General features: G+C 39.9%; 2 pseudogenes; both read right to left on the bottom strand.

Annotated features, from left to right (window-relative positions):
* Nucleotides 1-437: 437 nt before the first annotated feature.
* On the bottom strand, nucleotides 438-1,457 carry LOC148041360 (uncharacterized; annotated as a pseudogene).
* A 5,820-nt stretch (nucleotides 1,458-7,277) lies between these two features.
* Nucleotides 7,278-8,297, bottom strand: LOC148041359 (uncharacterized; annotated as a pseudogene).
* Nucleotides 8,298-21,583: the final 13,286 nt, after the last annotated feature.

The following is a 21,583-nucleotide window of genomic DNA, read 5'->3' as shown; positions in this document are numbered from 1 at the left end:
TCCCGAACTATCACTTTGTATATAGCAAGAACTTTCAGTCCCTCTTGACATGAACATGTTCCCGAATATACAGCAACAAAAAAAAAGAAGACTCTCAGAATTTACAAGGTAGTCTGAGATTGTGCTAAGAATGACCTGCGTAGGTTCACCAAAGCATAACGGATGCAGCCTTTCACCCACTCAGTAAGTCTCAGTTTTGAAATTATGTGACAGATCTGCATTCAGCTTACTCATGAATTAATAGCCCTCATAAATTGTTAGCTCTTGTATCTGCATAGACCTGACGTGCTAAGGGGAAAATGAAAAACACCAACAACAGTATTTTGCTTGTATCCAGAACCAACGATGACATCCTAAATTCAGTGCCCCTCTTCCAGACTGCCAGTCCGTTAATCTAGGACATGACACAATCAACTGCTGATGATATTCACGACACCTCAAGTTGCATCCAACTGATTCTCTGCACTTTCGCTGTGATACACACAGCTGATTTCAGGTGCTTGCCTCAAATCTCCAACAAAACCAAAAGTATTCATATTTCTCTGATAGTCCCTGACATCATCTGCTGAAATTAAACCGCGTGATTCCAGCACATTCCAATTGCTCTGCCTCAACACACAACCTGGTTTTACCTCTGCCTGAGATACAAAGACATTGAACGGATTGAAGGTGATGAATAGACGATGGTCAAGAACCATTGCACTCATCCCATTGGCCAAGCATATGTCCGGGTTTGGTGTTTGACGATCGATGACCTCCCGAGATGCAACATTGTTGGGTTCCACATTCAGACCAGAGTCAAGAGCAATCCCTGCCCCAATGCCAAGTACAAAGATGCCAGCCAGGATGAAGTTGTTTTTGCCACTCAGAAAAGAAAGCTCATCTGGCTCATTGGTTCTAGTCTTTCTCCTGTATCACCTGTATTCAGCATTAGATGAAGTCAAGTCCTCATCCTCAATGATAGGCTCTGGCCATGATGCTCTACCAAGCGGCCCGGCAGCATCATCTTCAAAATCCCAATTAAAAGAGTTGGGTAATGGCGGGGTAAATCTTGAGGATGAGAAGGACTTCTCGCTCTGATCTTCCTGTTCTCTCGAGGCCCGTGTTTTCTGACTGCTTCTGCACAAAATTGGTAGACAGAGAGGGCAAGACAGCCTACTTGCAGGCTTCAGCTTTACCAATCGATAGCCTTGAGACGATGATGAAGATGATGGTTGGATGTCGAAGTTGGGGAAACAAATCTGAGTGCAGGCAATTGGAAATTCGAGTCAGCAGTCCTTCACTGAGGAGATCATTGCGTGTGCATGGAAGTCGCCATCAATGCCCTGAAGCTCTCGGAGTTTATGACGCCACCTTAGGATGAAAACAGAAGGCATCCGATAGTGCTCTTTGTCTCTCCTCCCCAGAACTACAGACAGCTCCCTCCAAAAAACTCTAATCCAGGCGCAGCCCGCCATTCATAGCCTTTCAAAAATATTCCCCTTTTTCCCAGAATAGGCTAGCCTCCAAAAAGGCCCAACAAATTTAGTTGTTGCTATTAGCATGGTGATCCACGTAATTCCCATCATTCATGTCATGGTCATTTGGGGATGTAAGATTTGCTTAAGTTCCAAAAATCCTTAGACAAACTACACAATTTCACCATCATCTCCATCTTCAATATCAATTTCGATGTTCCCATGTTTTTGCGGGTCTCCATCACCAAAGCACATCTTGTTTGTTTTGAGGATTTGAAGTTTGTCCTGCGCTTTTCTTAGAATTCATCATTGAATTTGACAGCTTATTAATATTCTTTGGCATCAGTTTTTCATATTTTTATTGAAACACGCGCAATAAGATAACTCAGATGCACAACAAAAATGGAGGTGTTCACGACTCGGATGCGCAGCAACACGACATCCACCCCCTCTAAACCTGCGCATCCTCCGGATGTGCCAACTATCCAGGATCATTCAAGTCCACAAACAGGTCAAGTCTATCTTCTGATTCTAGTAGACCTGTTTCTCCATCGGCTTCATCAACCCAATGAAATTTCTGCCCCTTTCGAAACAGCTGATAGAGAACATCTGCAATATGAGCAAAATGAGGAATCCAAATCATGTAAAATACACAAGCTCCCACAAATCTCCGCACCTCTGAAGTAGTCGAGCAATACTCTGCAATCCTGTTTATGGCATCCACCTTTGCAGGAGAAGGCTTTCTGCCATAATATCCAACCATATGCCCAACTATGATGACTTCATTAACAGCAAAGACAGATTTCAGCCCTGAAAGTGTCAAATTTACCTCCTCTAATCGTGTCAAAATTTGCTCACAAGCAATCAAGTGATCAGCCACAAACTGTCTACATCCACGCAAATCAAGACTTTCATTCTTTTCTTCTTCTGCACAACCCTTAATAGGCACATCATCTAGAAAAGGCATGGTAAACTGCGGAATATAGTCTCGAAGAACTCTATGCATAGCATTCATCATATGAGCAACTGAGTTTGTAGCACCTTGTGGCAAGGTACACATCCTCACAAGACCAATAGGTGTCCGCATAGTAGTAATATCCCTGCTTTCCAAGGCAAGCTGAAACTGATCATAACCTGAATACAAGTCACCTAGTGAATAGATGGCTCGTCCTGCAAAAGCCTCAGCAAATTCATCCACAACTGGACCTATTCCCACATTCCTGATTGTCACTTTGTTCACGGGCTGCATATCCTGAATAAATCTCAAAGTACCATTCTTCTTTGGTACAGTAAACCACCTGTTAGAATAGGGTGCAGAAGAGGGTTCCAAAATCCCCATTTTAATCTTCTCATTCAGCAACTCTATCAGTTTTGGCAAGTGTGCTTTAGGCACAGGTATAGGACGTATATTCCATGGTATATGAGGAACAGTGAAGATGACCATAGGTGCAACCAATTCGGGACTAATGCAGCCAATTTCATGTGGAAAGAAAGCAAATGCCTTACCATGACGTCCAAGCATCTCTCTAAAACATTCTTTTTCCACTGGAAGCAAAAAATCATCATTTCCAATCTTCAATTCTGCAAGAGTTTCAGCTGTAAACTTATGTCCAATATTTGCAGGATCCCTCAACATAGGCTGCTTCATAGCTTTTTCAATCTGTTCATCACTATCAGAAGGAAGCGGGCCTGCAACCGGCTTAACCTTCTTATCAACTGTTTTATATTTTGTGTCAACCTTGGCATCATTCAGGCACTCTTTCCTTTGCTGCAATTTCTGCAAATTTTCAGCATCTTTCAACTCTGTTGGCTGAAAAATTTCAGCCTTTAGCTCTATGGACTGCATGGGTGCAGTCTGAAACTCTGTATGCAGAAATTTTTCTGCATTCAACTCTATTGGCTGAATGAATTCAGCCCTCGGCTCTATGGACTGCATAGATGCATCCTGAAACTCTGTATGCAGAAATTTTTTTGCATTCAACTCTGTTGGCTGAATGGATTCAGCCCTCTGCAATTCTATTAGCTGATCAAGATCAGCCATAAATTCAGTTTGCTGAGTTTTCTCAGCCTCTAACTCTGTTTGCAGCATAAAACCAGAAATTTCCTGAAACATATCCAAGGTTTGCACAGGTATGATCTTTGAACCCTTGCATACATCAGTTTTCAGCATTGCTCTCATCTCAAACAATGTATCTGCATAAGACATCCCTTCATACAATCCATCTACATGCTCTTCTGCTTGCAAAATACCTGCATTCTTCAACTCTTTCTCCTTACGACCAATGTACTGCCTGGCAGCTCTAGGCAAATCTGAAATTTTTTGATAACTTACCGAACTATCTGAAGTAAATCCAACAAAGTTATTGGAGAAAGACTGGCTGCCAGGAGGCGAGATCTCCTCTTTTCTCCGCTCCGTACCACTGGCGTCTCGCAAGACAGCGGTACCTAATGAAAATCCAACTCCTTCGCAGGTAGTGGTGCCTCACGCAAGGAGTCCCTGTTCCTCGGATGATTTACCCCAACAGTCATAAACTGAACAGCTCGCATACCATCTTTACTGCGTATCCGCGCATAAGCTGACCCATCATCCATCACTTTTGTTTCCATTCTTGCTTCTGTAATGAAAGGCTGTCCAAGAATAATCAGATAAGAGCATGAATCCTGAACAAAGCAATGATAATCCTCTTCAACATTACCAATAGAAATTCTGATACTCGGACAAGCAGCATACATATCACCAGAAGTATTGTTGGCGGCTCTCATGCGCCAGCCATGCTCTGCATCCATAGGCCACTTGCCACTCTCATAAACACCTCGAGCAATAAGATTAATCTCAGAACCATGATCAACTAAAGCAATCAAGGGAATTTGTTTCTCTCCAATCCTTACCACTGTCTCAGTGGTTGCTCTAGCCCAATGACTTCGTGAAAAATGGCTGCGAGGAATGAGAATAGGGGTCTCATCATCTTCATACTGCATAGGCTGCACTATTTTCTCCAATTGCGGATTAACAGAAGCATTCTCAACCATCACTGCATCATCATGCTCTTCCCCAAGAGCTCCATGCCATAATCCCTGTAAAGCAGGTCCTTCCATCGCATGTCGTTTCCTCCGCAAAAGATCCTGCATCTGATCCTGTATTTCTCTTCTAGCAATCCCAAGAGCCTCTCCAACAGTAAAAGTGACTTCACTATTCAATATTCTTTCATGAAAAATCTTACTCATATCCGTTTGCATATCAAGGTCTGACAAGAGCTTGAATCCTGGCTCTTTTCTTGGTTGCCTCTTTTCTTTCTGTTTGTCTCCCATTGGTTGATCAGAACCTGTTTGAGCTGGAGAATTTGACATAGGTGGAGCTGTAACAGGTGGTAAAACAAAGTCACCCCCTCTAGTCTTTTTGGAGGAGCTAGGACCCTCCTCATCTCTTCTTCTCTTTTCCTCAACCTTGCCATCTAAACCCTGCGTTTTAGCCATATAAGCAAAAATAGAATACCTGTCAACAGGAGAATCCCATCCTGTTTCTCCTCGGATGCTAGAGCCCACACAAGTCATAGTAGAAGTTTGAACTTTCCCTCTTCTCGCTATCTCCAAGGCAGAAGACCATAAAGCAGAGTCTCCATCAGATTTCTGCTCAAGCTGGACTCCAAAAGCTGAAGCATCTCCTCTAACACTCACATAAGCTGATCGCGCAGCCATATCATCAACAAGCTTCTTCATACCTCCCTTACCAAAGTTCGTGTCAAGAGGAGCTCCAGTCTCTGTCAGCCATATCTTCCCATCTTGTCCCCAGAACACTACATTCTTCTTACGTGCTTCCTGAAAAGCATCACAATCTCTGCAGTGTTGGTGCTCTGTACTATCACACCAAATACATCGTCGCCCTTTCCTTTGACCAGCTGGAAACGCAGTCACTGGAGCAGGTGCTACAGCAGGTACTGACATAAGTTGCTCCTTTAACTTACCAACTTCAGCTTTGACTGCTTCAATCGTCAAATCCGCCAAGCCTTTAATAACATCATCTACTGATAAGGGCACTGGAGCAGCAGGAACTGGTGGATTCATAACAGGAGGAGTAGGCTTAGGCAAAGAAGCAGCAGGGGTAGAAGAAGAAGTCTCCAAGGATTTTTCAGGAACTGATCCTATATTTCGATGCAATCTTACTCTCCTGCGCTGCTTCTTAACAAGAGCATTCACAGCATCAATGACATGTCTCCAATCAGTCTTTAAACCTGAATCAGTAGCTTGATCTTCCAAAAGATCATCCAACTTTTCCTGTAAATCAGTATCTGCAGCTTGCAAAAATAACTCCACTTTCTGCATCTCCAAAGCTTGATGTTCAGTCCCATCCAACTGATCATAACGGCTTTCAAACTCTCGCAGAAGAGCAGTAACAGAAAGTCCCTTATTAGGCATAGAAACCCATGCTAAAAAATTCCTGCGATTCATAAGACCTGTATCCTCCAGGAAATATTCATCTTTTAATGCCTTTTTAAATTCAGCCCAACCTGCATGTGCCTCTTGAATTTCTGCAATTCGACCTTCAAGAGCGCGCACCACGATCCGCAAGAAGTAGCGGCTCCAAACATCTTGAGAAACCCCAAAAAACTTCATCTTTTCTTCATACAAATGCAGGTAAGTTGACACTTGCTGGCCATTAAACTGCTTCATCTCCTGTTGGACAGCTTTCAAAGCATCCATAGCATCACTGTCTCGTTTTGCATGAGCTTGATGCTGCATATACATGGTAAATGACTGAAACAGGTTCTTCATGACATTATCATCTGTCATCTCTTCTTGTGAGTCTCCCATCTTGCTGATGACGCAGCACTTTCACGTCGGGTTCACCAGAAATGTCGTAGATTTCGTGGAAGGGCTGCAGAACACGGGGTTCAAGGTACAGCAAGAAATAAAGACTATCAAGAAGATCTCGATAACACAATATTTGATGCCAAGTTCATTATATTGTTTGTCAAATGAGTTACAAGAAGCTCATGTTCAGAAAAATCTGAACACATTCAGTTTTACATACACTTGATAAATTCTGCTGAGAAATAATGTCTGTGAACAAATTTTCAGGAATCCTTACCAAGTAGGAGTTTAGTAGGCCACAAAGCCTATCATTGTTGCATCATGTTTGGAATATGAAACCCTTTCGCATGGATTTCAGATACATAAACTCTAGTGAGTTGGAACTAACATAGATATTCATTATTTAACTTGCTCCAGCTTAGCACTAACTTCAATTGCATGTCATGCACTGCAAAGATATGGAGTCCTTTTTTTTTTTTGCATACAATATCAGATCTCCTACCTGTCCCTGCTGGCCTTAATTATCTTACAGTCACTTCTGGATATAAATATCATCTGCCTCAGCCTGGACAAGTCCCGAACTATCACTTTGTATATAGCAAGAACTTTCAGTCCCTCTTGACATGAACATGTTCCCGAATATACAGCAACAAAAAAAAAGAAGACTCTCAGAATTTACAAGGTAGTCTGAGATTGTGCTAAGAATGACCTGCGTAGGTTCACCAAAGCATAACGGATGCAGCCTTTCACCCACTCAGTAAGTCTCAGTTTTGAAATTATGTGACAGATCTGCATTCAGCTTACTCATGAATTAATAGCCCTCATAAATTGTTAGCTCTTGTATCTGCATAGACCTGACGTGCTAAGGGGAAAATGAAAAACACCAACAACAGTATTTTGCTTGTATCCAGAACCAACGATGACATCCTAAATTCAGTGCCCCTCTTCCAGACTGCCAGTCCGTTAATCTAGGACATGACACAATCAACTGCTGATGATATTCACGACACCTCAAGTTGCATCCAACTGATTCTCTGCACTTTCGCTGTGATACACACAGCTGATTTCAGGTGCTTGCCTCGAATCTCCAACAAAACCAAAAGTATTCATATTTCTCTGACAGTCCCTGACATCATCTGCTGAAATTAAACCGCGTGATTCCAGCACATTCCAATTGCTCTGCCTCAGCACACAACCTGGTTTTACCTCTGCCTGAGATACAAAGACATTGAACGGATTGAAGGTGATGAATAGACGATGGTCAAGAACCATTGCGCTCATCCCATTGGCCAAGCATATGTCCGGGTTTGGTGTTTGACGATCGATGACCTCCCGAGATGCAACATTGTTGGGTTCCACATTCAGACCAGAGTCAAGAGCAATCCCTGCCCCAATGCCAAGCACAAAGATGCCAGCCAGGATGAAGTTGTTTTTGCCACTCAGAAAAGAAAGCTCATCTGGCTCATTGGTTCTAGTCTTTCTCCTGTATCACCTGTATTCAGCATTAGATGAAGTCAAGTCCTCATCCTCAATGATAGGCTCTGGCCGTGATGCTCTGCCAAGCGGCCCGGCAGCATCATCTTCAAAATCCCAATTAAAAGAGTTGGGTAATGGCGGTGTAAATCTTGAGGATGAGAAGGACTTCTCGCTCTGATCTTCCTGTTCTCTCGAGGCCCGTGTTTTCTGACTGCTTCTGCACAGAATTGGTAGACAGAGAGGGCAAGATAGCCTACTTGCAGGCTTCAGCTTTACCAATCGATAGCCTTGAGACGATGATGAAGATGATGGTTGGATGTCGAAGTTGGGGAAACAAATCTGAGTGCAGGCAATTGGAAATTCGAGTCAGCAGTCCTTCACTGAGGAGATCATTGCGTGTGCATGGAAGTCGCCATCAATGCCCTGAAGCTCTCGGAGTTTATGACGCCACCTTAGGATGAAAACAGAAGGCATCCGATAATGCTCTTTGTCTCTCCTCCCCAGAACTACAGACAGCTCCCTCCAAAAAACTCTAATCCAGGCGTAGCCCGCCATTCATAGCCTTTCAAAAATATTCCCCTTTTTCCCAGAATAGGCTAGCCTCCAAAAAGGCCCAACAAATTTAGTTGTTCCTATTAGCATGGTGATCCACGTAATTCCCATCATTCATGTCATGGTCATTTGGGGATGTAAGATTTGCTTAAGTTCCAAAAATCCTTAGACAAACTACACAATTTCACCATCATCTCCATCTTCAATATCAATTTCGATGTTCCCATGTTTTTGCGGGTCTCCATCACCAAAGCACATCTTGTTTGTTTTGAGGATTTGAAGTTTGTCCTGCGCTTTTCTTAGAATTCATCATTGAATTTGACAGCTTATTAATATTCTTTGGCATCAGTTTTTCATATTTTTATTGAAACACGCGCAATAAGATAACTCAGATGCACAACAAAAATGGAGGTGTTCACGACTCGGATGCGCAGCAACACGACAACGCCCCCTTTGTCCATCATATTCTTGATTTTCTTCCAATCAATTCCCAATCCTTTGAGTCCCCATCACTGCAGAAATGGCAGGGATTCCATGCTCAAGGGCAAGCTGCACATGAACCTCATGTTCATCTGAAAATTCACTGGTCTTCTTAAACCCCTTGTCGATACCATTTGTATCTTCAGCATAAGCAAACAACTTGGGAAGCTCGGAAAAACCATACTCATTGCAAATCTAGAACCCATTCTCCTTCTAATTTGTTTATACCAAATATCAGATTCAATCCCAAACAGCGCTTGTCTCTTCTGTAAAATTGAACATGAACCAACTGAAAGCAAAATGTTCAAGCAAAGCAAAGCACAACGTCTACGTCTAAGTATGTACAAAGTAACAAATCTCACGCACAACTTTTGGGTGGTTTTCACACCTCGAATGCGCAGCAATACGACACCGCCATTGCAAATAATGTAACCAAAGCCAAGCCAATAGTATGCTATAAATGCCACCAGCCTGGACATCTAGCAGCAAATTGTCATTCAAAGAAGCCACCAGCTCATATCAACTATCTTGGAGCCATGGACGAAGAGAACATGAGGATATGCCTGATTTCACTGAAGATGAGGACGACACTACTACTACTTCCGATACTTTACCAGGTATGCCTACTCCACATTCTTTATTGACTATGAAATGTTTGGTGCATGGAAAGGAAAAGACTATTTTGCACGATGACGGTAGTACTCATGATTTTATTTCAGCAAAATTAGTAAAAGAATTGAAATTACAGACTGTACCTACGCATTATCGCATAAAAGCTGCATTTTTAGGCACTAGGTATAATGGTACACAAGAAGTGCAAGATTTAGAGATTCAAATTGGTTTATACACTGAAAGAATAAATTTCTTAGTTGTTCCATTACAGTCGAGTGACATTATTTTAGATAAGCCTTGGCGTCACCAGCATAACCCAGATATAGATTATTCCACACACACAATGAATATTAATTTTCAAGGAAAATCTATTACATTATATGGTATGCATGCGTCTAATGTTTTTTCACTGCTTTCGCATACTCAAGCTAAACGTGCATTATTCAAGAGTAGTAAATCCTATCTCATTTGGGTGAATGAATTGCAAGTAAAGGAAAATCATATGCACCCTAGGCATAAAGAATTTCTTGCATATTTTAAGGACTGTTTTGTAGAAGACCTACCACCAGGTTTACCTCCTTCACGTCCAGAAGACCATAAGATAGATTTGATCCCTGGCACACAACCACCTTGCAAAGCACCATATAGGCATAACCAGATAGAGCAAAAAGAAATCCAGAGTCAAATTGAGGAATTACTAAATAGAGGTTTGATTAGACCTAGTAGTTCTCCATTCGGTGCACCTGTATTGTTAGTCAAGAAAAAGAATAATACCTATCGTATGTGCATTGACTATCGAGCTTTAAATAAGATCACTGTAAAGAATAGGTATCCTATTCCTAGAGTTGATGACCTTATGGACAAACTGCAAGGATCTGCTATATTTAGTAAAATTGACCTTAAGTCTGGTTATCATCAGGTGAGACTAGATAAGTCTGACATATTCAAGACTGCATTTAGAACACAGTTTGGTCATTACGAATTTTTGGTCATGCCATTTGGATTGACTAATGCACCTGCTACCTTTAGTAGAATGATGAACCGTATCTTTTTGAAATATCAGTATTGTGTAATTGTTTTCTTTGATGATATTTTGGTGTTTAGTCAAAATGAGAAAGAACATTATGAGCATTTGTCATTGGTTTTTCAGTTATTGAAAGAAAATCAACTGTATGCAAATCCTGAAAAGAGTGAATTCTTTAAAACGAAAATTGAGTATTTAGGTCATATTGTATCATCTGATGGAATTAAAGTTGATCCTAAGAAAATTGATGCAATATTGAATTGGCCTGTTCCTAAAAACGTGCATGAGTTACGCTCATTCCTTAGTCTTGCTAGTTTCTATAGGAAGTTTATACGTAATTTTTCATTACTTGCTTTACCATTAACCAAACTTCTGAAGAAAGGAATTGTTTATCAATGGACCGAAAATCAACAAAAATCCTTTGACTTACTGAAACATGCATTAACCAATGCCCCTGTTCTACAGTTGCCTGACTTTAATAGACCATTCTTTCTAGTAGTGACCAATGCTAGTGGATCAGGAATAGGAGCCGTACTTATGCAAGACAATCATCCTATAGCATATTCTAGTTGTAAGCTGAAACCCTCTGAACTGAAATATTCCACATATGACAAAGAACTATTAGCAGTTGTACAAGCATTAAGACAGTGGAAACACTACTTAATGGGTTCAGAATTTATGATAAAGACCGATCAGCAAAGTATTAGACATTTACTTAGCCAACCCCAAATCTCTGACCGTCATATCAAATGGGCTTCCTTTATTCAAAGTTTTCATCTTATCATTCAATACCAACCTGGAAAAGAAAATGTAGTGGCTGATGCATTGAGTAGAAGACCTGCCATTCATAATATTTCTGTCATATCTTTTAATTCTTTGATTGCTATGAAAAATACATATCACCAGGATATTACTTTTCATTCTGATTGGAATAAATTAGTTCAAAATAATTTCATTCCTGTTGATTCATTGTCATATAATGATAGATTTATGTTTTATGAAAAGAGATTGTGTGTTACAATTCCATTCCGATCTTTTGTTTTGAATGAAATTCATTGTCCCCCATATCAAGGTCATAGAGGTATCATATCTACCTTACGTATGTTAACTGAAGATTTTTATTGGCCGCATATGGATGCTGATGTATCTAACTTTGTTTCTGAATGTTTGATTTGTCAAAGAGTTAAGAGACATCATGGTAAACAGTATGGATTACTTATGCCTTTGTCTATTCCATCTAAACCTTGGGAACAAATTTCTATGGATTTCATTACTGGTTTACCAAATGCTAAATCTAACCATGATATGATTTGGACAGTTGTAGATAGATTTAGTAAACAAGCATATTTTATTCCATGTAAGAAAACTTTAACAGCATCACAAGCAGCACAATTATTTTTGAAAACTGTTTTTACTAACCATGGATTGCCAAAAGTTATCATTTCAGATCGTGATTCTAGATTTTGTAACAATTTTTGGATTACTCTATTTGCTAACCTAGGCACAAAGATTGATTTCTCATCTGCATTTCATCCTGAAACTAATGGACAAACAGAAGCCGCAAACAGCACAATTTTAAATCTTTTACGTGCATATACTATTTCTAAACCTCAGACATGGGACACTCATTTGCATTTATTACAGTTTGCATATAACAATACACCGCACACATCTACAAAGAAAGCACCGTTTGAAGTCATTTATGGATATAGATTATCTACACCTGTTGCATCTTTATCTAATAGAATTCAGAGTGCTGATGATATTGCTAGTATGCATAACAGTATTTTTGATGAGGTTAAAGATATGATTGCTAAAGCCCAGCAATCATATACCAAACAAGCCAACAAGAAAAGACAAGCAATGAATTTCAAAGTTGATGATTATGTTTGGCTGAGAATAGAAAAACGTAGACTGCAAAGTCTAGATAGACATCCAATTGTCAAATTAGCTCCTAGATTCTATGGACCATTTAGAATCATTCATAAAATTAATGATAATGCATTCAAGTTAGAATTACCATCTCATTGGAAAATTCACAATACATTTCACATTAGTTTATTGAGACCATTTAGAGGCCAATTACCGGTACACCTTGTTTATGAAAACCAACCTTTATTAGAGGAAGAGACTGAAATACTTGAACCAGAAGCTATCATAGACACTGACTTTATGACCACTAGAACTGGCCGAAAGTATTCTAGATATCTAGTTAAATATAAGAACCATCCTGTAGAGGAAGCACAATGGATGCACGCTAGAGACTTAAATGCTTTCCCCACTCTGTTAGCTCCACATTGAGCTAATAGCAATTGAGGTCAATTGCTATCCCACCCCGGGGGTATGATGCCAGGAGGCATATTTCACGGTGGATTCCGTGCCACGGTGGATTCCGTGAGGTTTTACGGTGGATTCCGTAAACTTTGATGACCGGGGCTCATACACAAAGTGGATTCTTTGTGCAAGAAGTTGATGGGGACGCCTGTCCTTTTCGGGCGTTTCATTAATTTAGTGTGTACATGGGTGATTCCATAGCGGGTGAATCCGCAAAATGCATATTAAATTAATAAATGTTTATGAGTTTAGAGTACGCACTCGTAATAAATTAAGGTTAGAATTTATTTCTAACCAATTGATTTATTTATGTAGCTGAAGATTGCTAGGTATTCACTTTTGTCGATTTAATTGTATTATTTTACTAACGATTGTGAATGCTTCAGTTGATGTGTAGAGATAGCAGCAGTGGCGGAGGAAAGCATTGGAGTCTAGCGAGTATTCGATCTATGGATTATATTTTGATAGGCGCCACGTTTATATTTTGTCATGTCTATTGAGGCATCGATTATTTATTATTATTTTGTATGCGCCTATGCGCACGGTTATGTTATTTTTATTTGGACATTGTATTGGGTGTGCCAGACTCTTTGGGCACCGTCCATTAGCTTTATTTCTATTTTTGTAAAAGCAAACTCAAAAGCTAAAAGCTTGATATATTTTTGTAAATTGGGCTATTATTGAGCATGAAGAAGAAATATACATAAAATACATGCTTTGTGAAGCGCTCACACGAGGCATGGGGGGAGATTGCACCCAATTGGTCTCTTGCTCTTGTCGTTCATGCTTTTTACCTTGTAACTTGTGCAAAAAGTAGAGTTCATTGTTCTTGGGGACCTTCCGGGATTCACTACATGAGCATACAGCGACCGATCTGCGCACCACTTCTCCTCCCGCACCTTCTTCTGTTCCCTCCATCTCTCACCATCCTCCTTTCTCCTCCCCTCTTCTTCTTCTCCATCTCCTCCATCTCCCTCCTCCTCTTTTCCTCCCCCCTCCTCCCCTCCTCCTCTCTTCCTCCTCCCACCCTCCGCCCTACTCTTCCCTCCCTCCTTCATTCCTCTCCCTCGCCGCAGAGATCCGCTGCCACCGCAAGACTAGAGGGCTTGGTTCTAAGGATGGCCGCTGCCATGCCGCAGGGACACCAGTGCCTCAAACAATCCCCCCTTCTCTTGCACCCGTTGTTACGCGAGCGGTGATCAAGAGCAAGCCTCACTCACAACTCGATAACAAGATGATAAGGAGAGCTAGTTGGGGTAATAAACTTTGTCGGATGCACAACACAACAAAATAATTTAAATATTTTGACAAACACCACACATACCACACACAAAAAACAAAACAATAAACAATGCCTCTTGTAGCTCAAGACAATTCAAACCCAAATTCGGGTAGAGCATCACAACACCACAACACAACAACAAAAAAAACCAACAATTTGAAAATAAACCAAGTGAAATATATTCTCATATCTTGAGCCGACACTCGGCGCTTTGACATCCAAAAGCTCCAACTTTCAAATTTGCATGACAGGAGCTCACTCTAGCATGCAACCCTCCTCTCTCTTCTCTCACAAATTACAATTGTACAAGAGAGGGAAGGCCCTTAAGCCTTCTAGTTCTCTCCTTAAATAGTTTTTCAATGTACATACGTTCTCTTATGCTTTTGGATTTTCATGCTTTTCATAAAAGCTAAGGCTTTTTAAGCTTTAGGAAACATAAACCTTAAAATATTTAAAGCTATTGTTTCAGCATTTTTTTAATCGCTATCCTGCTTTCCATTATGTCACCACATCGCATCATTGACTTGCCATCTTTCTCTTCATCATTATCAGCCTCCAATCATGCTGCCATTTGGGTCAACGGACTGCCACCTCCTCTGACATCAACGACAGCAGTCATCTTCACATGATCCATCATTGATGTCGTTATTTAGTCTTGATTTATAATAGACACCGTCAATGAAACAATGCCATCACACTAGCAAAAGAAGTCTCTGACATCTCCTTTCTTCTCTCGAGCCAGACAAAAAGCAGTTGTAATATCCATCCCTCAACCTCAGCATATCAAATGATTGTTCGTCTTTTATTTTCAGCACCCTTCAATTTTGAATGTCGTCATGGTCTGTCAGGGATGCCGTCTTCAGTGCTTTTCGTACGCTGCCATATCTGCCATGTGAATAATAGTCGCCATCCTGCGTTCGTCAATAGCTGCTATCTGCCTGCAACGCTGTTATTTTCTGCGCTGTCAAAGTTTGCAATAAACCACCTGTCCACCATCAACAAAACAGCCGTATCATGCATACGCATAAATGCCTTCAACCAGCCTCCCCGCCGTTTTTCTGGATCTATTGCCGCTAAAAGTCAACGTTTCAGAATGCTGCCACCTGGCCTAGCCATAATGGTCATCTTCTCTGCGAAAAAGCATGCATCACATTGTATTTTAAAATGCTACCATCCTTCCCTGTGCTCCGGATTTTGCCATCTTGTATGGTGTTTCGTGTCTCAGCAAACCTCTACATTATCTGAATGCCAAATCTGTCTGCGATCAAATACTATAAGCCATCCAGTCATTAATCAAAGTTATCCGTATAGTTAGCATATTGTGAAATGCCATTTTGTCTATGACATGCCAGTGATGCCACCCTGCCAAGACCAAAACATATCACCATCCTCAATACGTCGCCTGTGAGTCAACGATCTTGTAGGATTTGCTATTATTTTTGCTAATAATGCCTTTGTCAAATCCCCTCCATGGATAGATATTCCTTCAAATGCTTTTTTCAGTTTTACTTCGTGAAAACACTGATTGTCTTCTTCTACTCTATCCAAGCCATTGACCATAGAAATAACCACTACGACCTTTCTCCTCAAATGCTTCCACCCTTTGAAGGTTCTTCTAATCAACTCCCCTTGTGTTTCCATAATAGCCTTCTTTGACTTCCCTATTGGTGCCTTGAAACCCTTCATGCAATCATTTCTTTCAAAGAAACTTTTCTTCAACATAGAAATTCCAAATTTATGAGCTATGTGCCCATAGAAAGCAAGAATCTCTATAGGCCATATGATGCTAAAGCCCTAGTTCAGCATCTCAAAAACCAAACTCAACTTCTCCAATCAAGCTTAAACTACCAATTTCACCTCCACTAGTTATTGATCCCTTCATCACTATATGCTTTTTTGCCACAATGACTAAACATATAACTTTCAAATCTTCTTCATGTCTTCAGGAGATGTTTTTTTCTTTAGATATATCTGCTTGATTCCATGCAACGTGTCCTAGAGAATATGCTCTTTGAAATGAACTTCGTGCCCATCCACTCTTGAGAAAATATGCAATATAAAATCGATGCTCTGCAACCATTCAACTGATGCTACACACAAAAATATGGATGCACTAAAGAAGTTGTGCCTAGCCTATCTACTCGTGCTTGTGTGTCATGCAAAATGCAAACATAGTTCCATGATTAATTAAATCCTTATCCTCACCTCTCCACGCTCTTCTAAAATATACGACATACTCTACTCCTTCCAAATTCTCAAAATCTCTCAAGAAAATGATGGTCCTCAAGATGTTGACCAGATAAAAACAACCCATCTCACAATTGAGGCGTCCTTCACGACCCTCTAAACTCACCCAACCTCCTTACACACTCAACCAGAGGTTCCTAACTTTATGATGAGCATCCCAAATAACACCCACCACCTCTACATACCTGCCTGCCCCACCTCAGGCCCTACCCCCCATCTCCACAGTCCCGCCTGCCAACATTCAAAACTCCCTGCCCTTAATATTTTAACCCACCCCCCTAATTCGCCCCCTTCCTACCCTACCTCCCATCCTCTTACCCCCCTTCCCTATTAATCACCCCCCCCACCCTTAATCTTCTACCCTACCCCCTACCCTCTTAACCCCCCTCCCATTCATTTTCTTTCCCCACACCCCCTTAGGCCCCCCTCACACAACATTAAAACTAAAACAAAAACCTTTTTTTTTAATTTCACCTTACCCCCACCCCTTTCTTTTTACCCTTCCACTGTGTTTTTTTTCCTCCTCCGTCACATGACCATCTTCTTCAACATGCTATGTTTGTGTGTTGGCTCCACAAGGTCTTATTTACATGCATCGTTTTTTTTTTCGTTCGTGCTAGCAATCGTTTATGCGTGAGGAGGCGCATGTAATTTTTTTCCACCCAGTGGTGAGCTTGCAGTTGTTCACATGCACCCACATGCAGTCCATGCCCGGGTACTCTATTCCCAATATATTTTCAAATTCTAGAAAAACCATAAACACATTTTAAAATGTCCAAAAAATATTAAAATTTTAAATAAAATGAAAAATTTTCATAAAAATAATCCAATAAATCTAAAAATTTATTGAAATTTTAAATAATTTCCTAATAATTGAAAAAATACCTATAAAAATAAAAATATTAAATATAAAAAATTTCAAAAAATTCAATATGTCATAAAAAATCAATAAACTCTTGAAAAACATAGAAAAAAAATTTAGAAAATTCTAAATAAGTTTTCATCATGATTGTGATCAATTAAAAATACATAAAAAATAGACAATATATTGGAAATGATTTATTTAAAAAATAACTTAAATAATGAGAAAATAAGAAAATATAAAAAAATGGTTATTTAAATGCATTAAAAAGTCATACAATTTTTTTTTAATTCCCAATATTTGTATTGACATTTGGGTACTCCCATTCATTCATTTATTTAAAAGACAAAGAAAAAAATCCCAAACAAAAAATTTTAAAAAAACGAAATAAAATCCAACTTAAAACATATAAACACAAATATGTGAAAAAAACCCCAACACATAATCAGCCAAGTAATAAACCCTTCTTTGATCCCATTCTTTTTATTTTGGTATTAGTATTTGGTTTTTTGTACATTACATGAGCCCAACTGAAACAACTTGGTCGACATGTTGTTTTTATACAAGGGTTTTTCTATTCTTTGGCTTATTTGGAAATGAAATTTGCACATCAAACCTTGTAGGTGTTAATGCCAGGAGGCATATTTCACGGTGGATTCCGTGCCACGGTGGATTCTGTGAGGTTTTACGGTGGATTCCGTAAACTTTGATGACCGGGGCTCATACACAAAGTGGATTCTTTATGCGAGAAGTTGATGGGGACGCCTCTCCTTTTCAGGCGTTTCATTAATTTAGTGTGTACATGGGTGATTCCATAGCGGGTGATTCCATAAAATGCATATTAAATTAATAAACGTTTATGAGTTTAGAGTGCACACTCGTAATAAATTAAGGTTAGGATTGATTTCTAACCAGTTGATTTATTTATGTAGCTGAAGACTGCTAGGTATTCACTTTTGTCGGTTTAATTGTATTATTTTACTAACGATTGTGAATGCTTCAGTTGATGTGTAGAGATAGCAGCAGTGGCGGGGGAAAGCATTGGAGGATAGCGAGTATTCGATCTATCATTTATATTTTGATGGGCGCATGCCTTAGGCATGGCGCCTATATTTTGTCGTGCATACTTATTGAGGCGTTGGATATTTATTTATTATTTTGTATGCGCATGGGCGCACGATTATGTTATTTGTACTTGGACATTGTATTGGGTACGCCTGACTCTTTGGGCACCGCCCATTAGCTTTATTTCTATTTTGTGCTAAAGCAAACTCAAAAGCTAAAAGCTTGCTATTGGGCTATTATTTGAGCTTGAAGATGATTAATACATAAAATACATGCTTTGTGGAGCGCTCACACAAGGCATGGGGGGGAGATTGCACCCAATTGGTCTCTTGTTCATGTCGTGCATGCTTTTTACCTTGAGTTTTGTGCAAAAAGTAGAGTTCTTTTGTTCTTGGGGACCTTCCAGCATTCACTACGCAAGCATACAACATTCGATCTGCGCACCAGTAGTATCAGAGCGAAGCTGAGATCGAGAGCTTCCAATCGCTACCATCTTGTGCGAATGCGGAGCTCCTGGAACGATCGAGCTCTACAGTCAATCTCATCGCAAACGGTCGATACAGGTGGATTCCTGGCGATCAAGAACCTCTGTTTCCATCTTCAGATCACGAAGGACCGGCCTGCAGAGCAGAGGACCACTCCTACATCCTCTCATACAAGTTGTGGTTACACAGAGATAAGCCATATCTATTGCCAAGCTTAAAAGCTTAAGTTATAAAGTCTTAAAAGCTTAGTTCGGTTTGAAGCTTTAATAAAGCTTCAAAACGTTGATTCGTGGGGACGTGAGGACATTTAGGGCGCCGAAATTTGCGCCGAGGACATATTCATATCCTCAAAATCGACGACTGATTAAGAAGCATAAAGCTTCTTAATCCTCTAAGTCATCCAAGGCTTTTCAACTATTCAAGCCTTCAAAGTTCTCCAAGTTCAAGTTCTGCAAGTCTGCTAAATCAACAAAGTTCTGCAAGTTCTGGTACCTTGCAAGTCACATAAGTCTGCAACTCTGCAAGTCAGACAAGTCACATGAAGTCAAAACTGACTTCTGTTCAAAACTCATAGAAGGGTTGTTCCTGCGCAGAAACTCCAAACTGCAAAGTTGTTCAGGAAGGTACTATTCGCATACGCAGGTTTGCTGAACCTGTTTCAGAACGTGCAGAAGATTAAAACGTAGATTTTTCAAAGATTACAAATCTTGCAATAGCCAAAGACGAAGATTGTGAAAGCCACACATAAAAATATATAAGCCTTGTATACCCGATCTTGAGCTACGCTCATCCCGCTAATTGGATTTTGAGAGTGTGAGGTTTTTTTTTTAAGTTTTACAGGATGACGGAATCACATATGGATGATTTAATGGCTGAAGACGATCTTCCTGAACCTACGATGGAGCAAAAGCTCGACTTAATCATGATGCAGTTGGATGAAGAACGACGAGCTAGGCAAGCATTACAAGTTCAATTGGCCAATTTACAAAGATCGACTACCGACAAAGAAGAACCACAATCTGAAGACCTTATTCGACGTACCATCGACGCGACTCTCGAAGCTCAATCCATCCGCAAGGAAACAAAGATAAGTAAAAGAAATTTCAAATTCCGTACTTTCAATGGCACCCGAGATGGAAAAACTGTTCTTGCATTCATCAATCAGTTTGATGATTACTTTCATGAGGAAACATATGCAGAAAAAGATAAAATCAAGTGTGTCACTAATCATTTAGTGGATAGAGCATCTCTTTGGTGGACGGTGGTTCGTAAGAGTATAGATTGTCTCACTACCTGGCAGAATTTCAAGAAGAAGTTTATGCAGAATTTCCTTCCTCCACAATTTCATGAAAAAGCCATAAAGCAATGGGACCTTCTTCAGCAACAAGATCATGAGCCTATTCCTCAGTACACCGAACGCTTTTGGAATGCACTACTCCAGTTACGCATGCTTGAAGATGTACCTGAAGCGACACATAAGCGCAAGTATATGTCTAGATTACTTGGGCAATACTACGCTGAAGTTAATATGTTCAAGCCTGCAACTCTTGAAGACGCAATTTTTTTAGCTCATGACACTGAAGACAAGCTTCGAGGAAGAGACAAGCGTCCACAGCAATTCCAAACCAATGATAACTATGGATCTAAGCAATTCAACTCAAATTTTAGAAGATTTAATCAAGGTCCTTTTCCTTCATCATCTTTCCGTAAGACTTGGGCAAAACCACCTACTTTACCATCCAATACCAAACCAAAACCCTAAGCCCATTCCACAGCCAAATCCTAATATTCCTAGATTTCCTGCCATTGCAAACAATGTAACCAAAGCCAAACCTATAGTGTGTTACAAATTCCACCAACCTGGACATCTAGCAGCAAATTTCCATTCGAAGAAGCCACCTGTCCATATCAACTACCTTGGAGCAATGGAAGATGACGAACATGAAGAAATGCTTGATTTCACGGAAAATGAAGACGACATTACCACTCCTTCGGATACTTTACCAAGTATGCCAACTCCACATTCTTTATTGACAATGAAATGTTTAGTGCATGGAAAGGAAAAGATTATTTTGCATGATGATGGTAGTACTCATGATTTTATTTCTGCAAAGTTAGTGAAAGAATTGAAATTACAAACTGTTCCTACGCATTATCGCATTAAAGCAGCATTCTTAGGCACAAGGTATAATGGAACACAAGAAGTGCATGATTTAGAAATTCAAATTGGTGAATACACTAAAAGAAGGAATTTTCTAGTTGTACCATTACAGTCCAGTGATATTATATTAGGTATGCCTTGGCGTCATCAGCATAACCCTGATATAGATTATTCCACACATTCTATTGATATTCAATTTCAAGGAACACATATTACATTGTATGGTATGCATGCATCTAATGATTTTCCACTGCTTTCGCATACTCAAGCTAAACGTGCATTATCCAAAAGTAGTAAATCTTATCTCATTTGGGTGAATGAACTGCAAATTAAAGAAAATCATATGCACCCTAGGCATAAAGAATTTCTTTCACACTTTAAAGACTGTTTTGCAGAAGATCTACCACCTGGTTTACCTCCTTCACGTCCAGAAGACCATAAAATAGATTTGATTCTTGGTACACAACCACCTTGTAAAGCACCATATAGGCATAACCAGATAGAGCAAAAAGAAATTCAAAATCAAGTTGAGGAATTACTAAATAGAGGATTGATTAGACCTAGTAGTTCTCCATTTGGTGCACCTGTTTTGTTAGTAAAGAAGAAAAATAATACTTATCGTATGTGCATTGACTATCGTGCTTTAAATAAGATCACAGTAAAGAATAGATATCCAATTTCTAGAGTCGATGACCTTATGGATAAACTGCAAGGTTCTGCTATATTTAGTAAAATAG

Source organism: Lygodium microphyllum, chromosome 1, assembly GCF_053477565.2.
Source record: "Lygodium microphyllum isolate KBCC chromosome 1, Lygodium_microphyllum_v1.1.10, whole genome shotgun sequence".
Taxonomy (NCBI): Eukaryota; Viridiplantae; Streptophyta; class Polypodiopsida; order Schizaeales; family Lygodiaceae; genus Lygodium; species Lygodium microphyllum.
The sequence above is the reverse complement of the archived record's forward strand: the minus strand, read 5'-3'. Positions and strand labels throughout refer to the sequence as shown.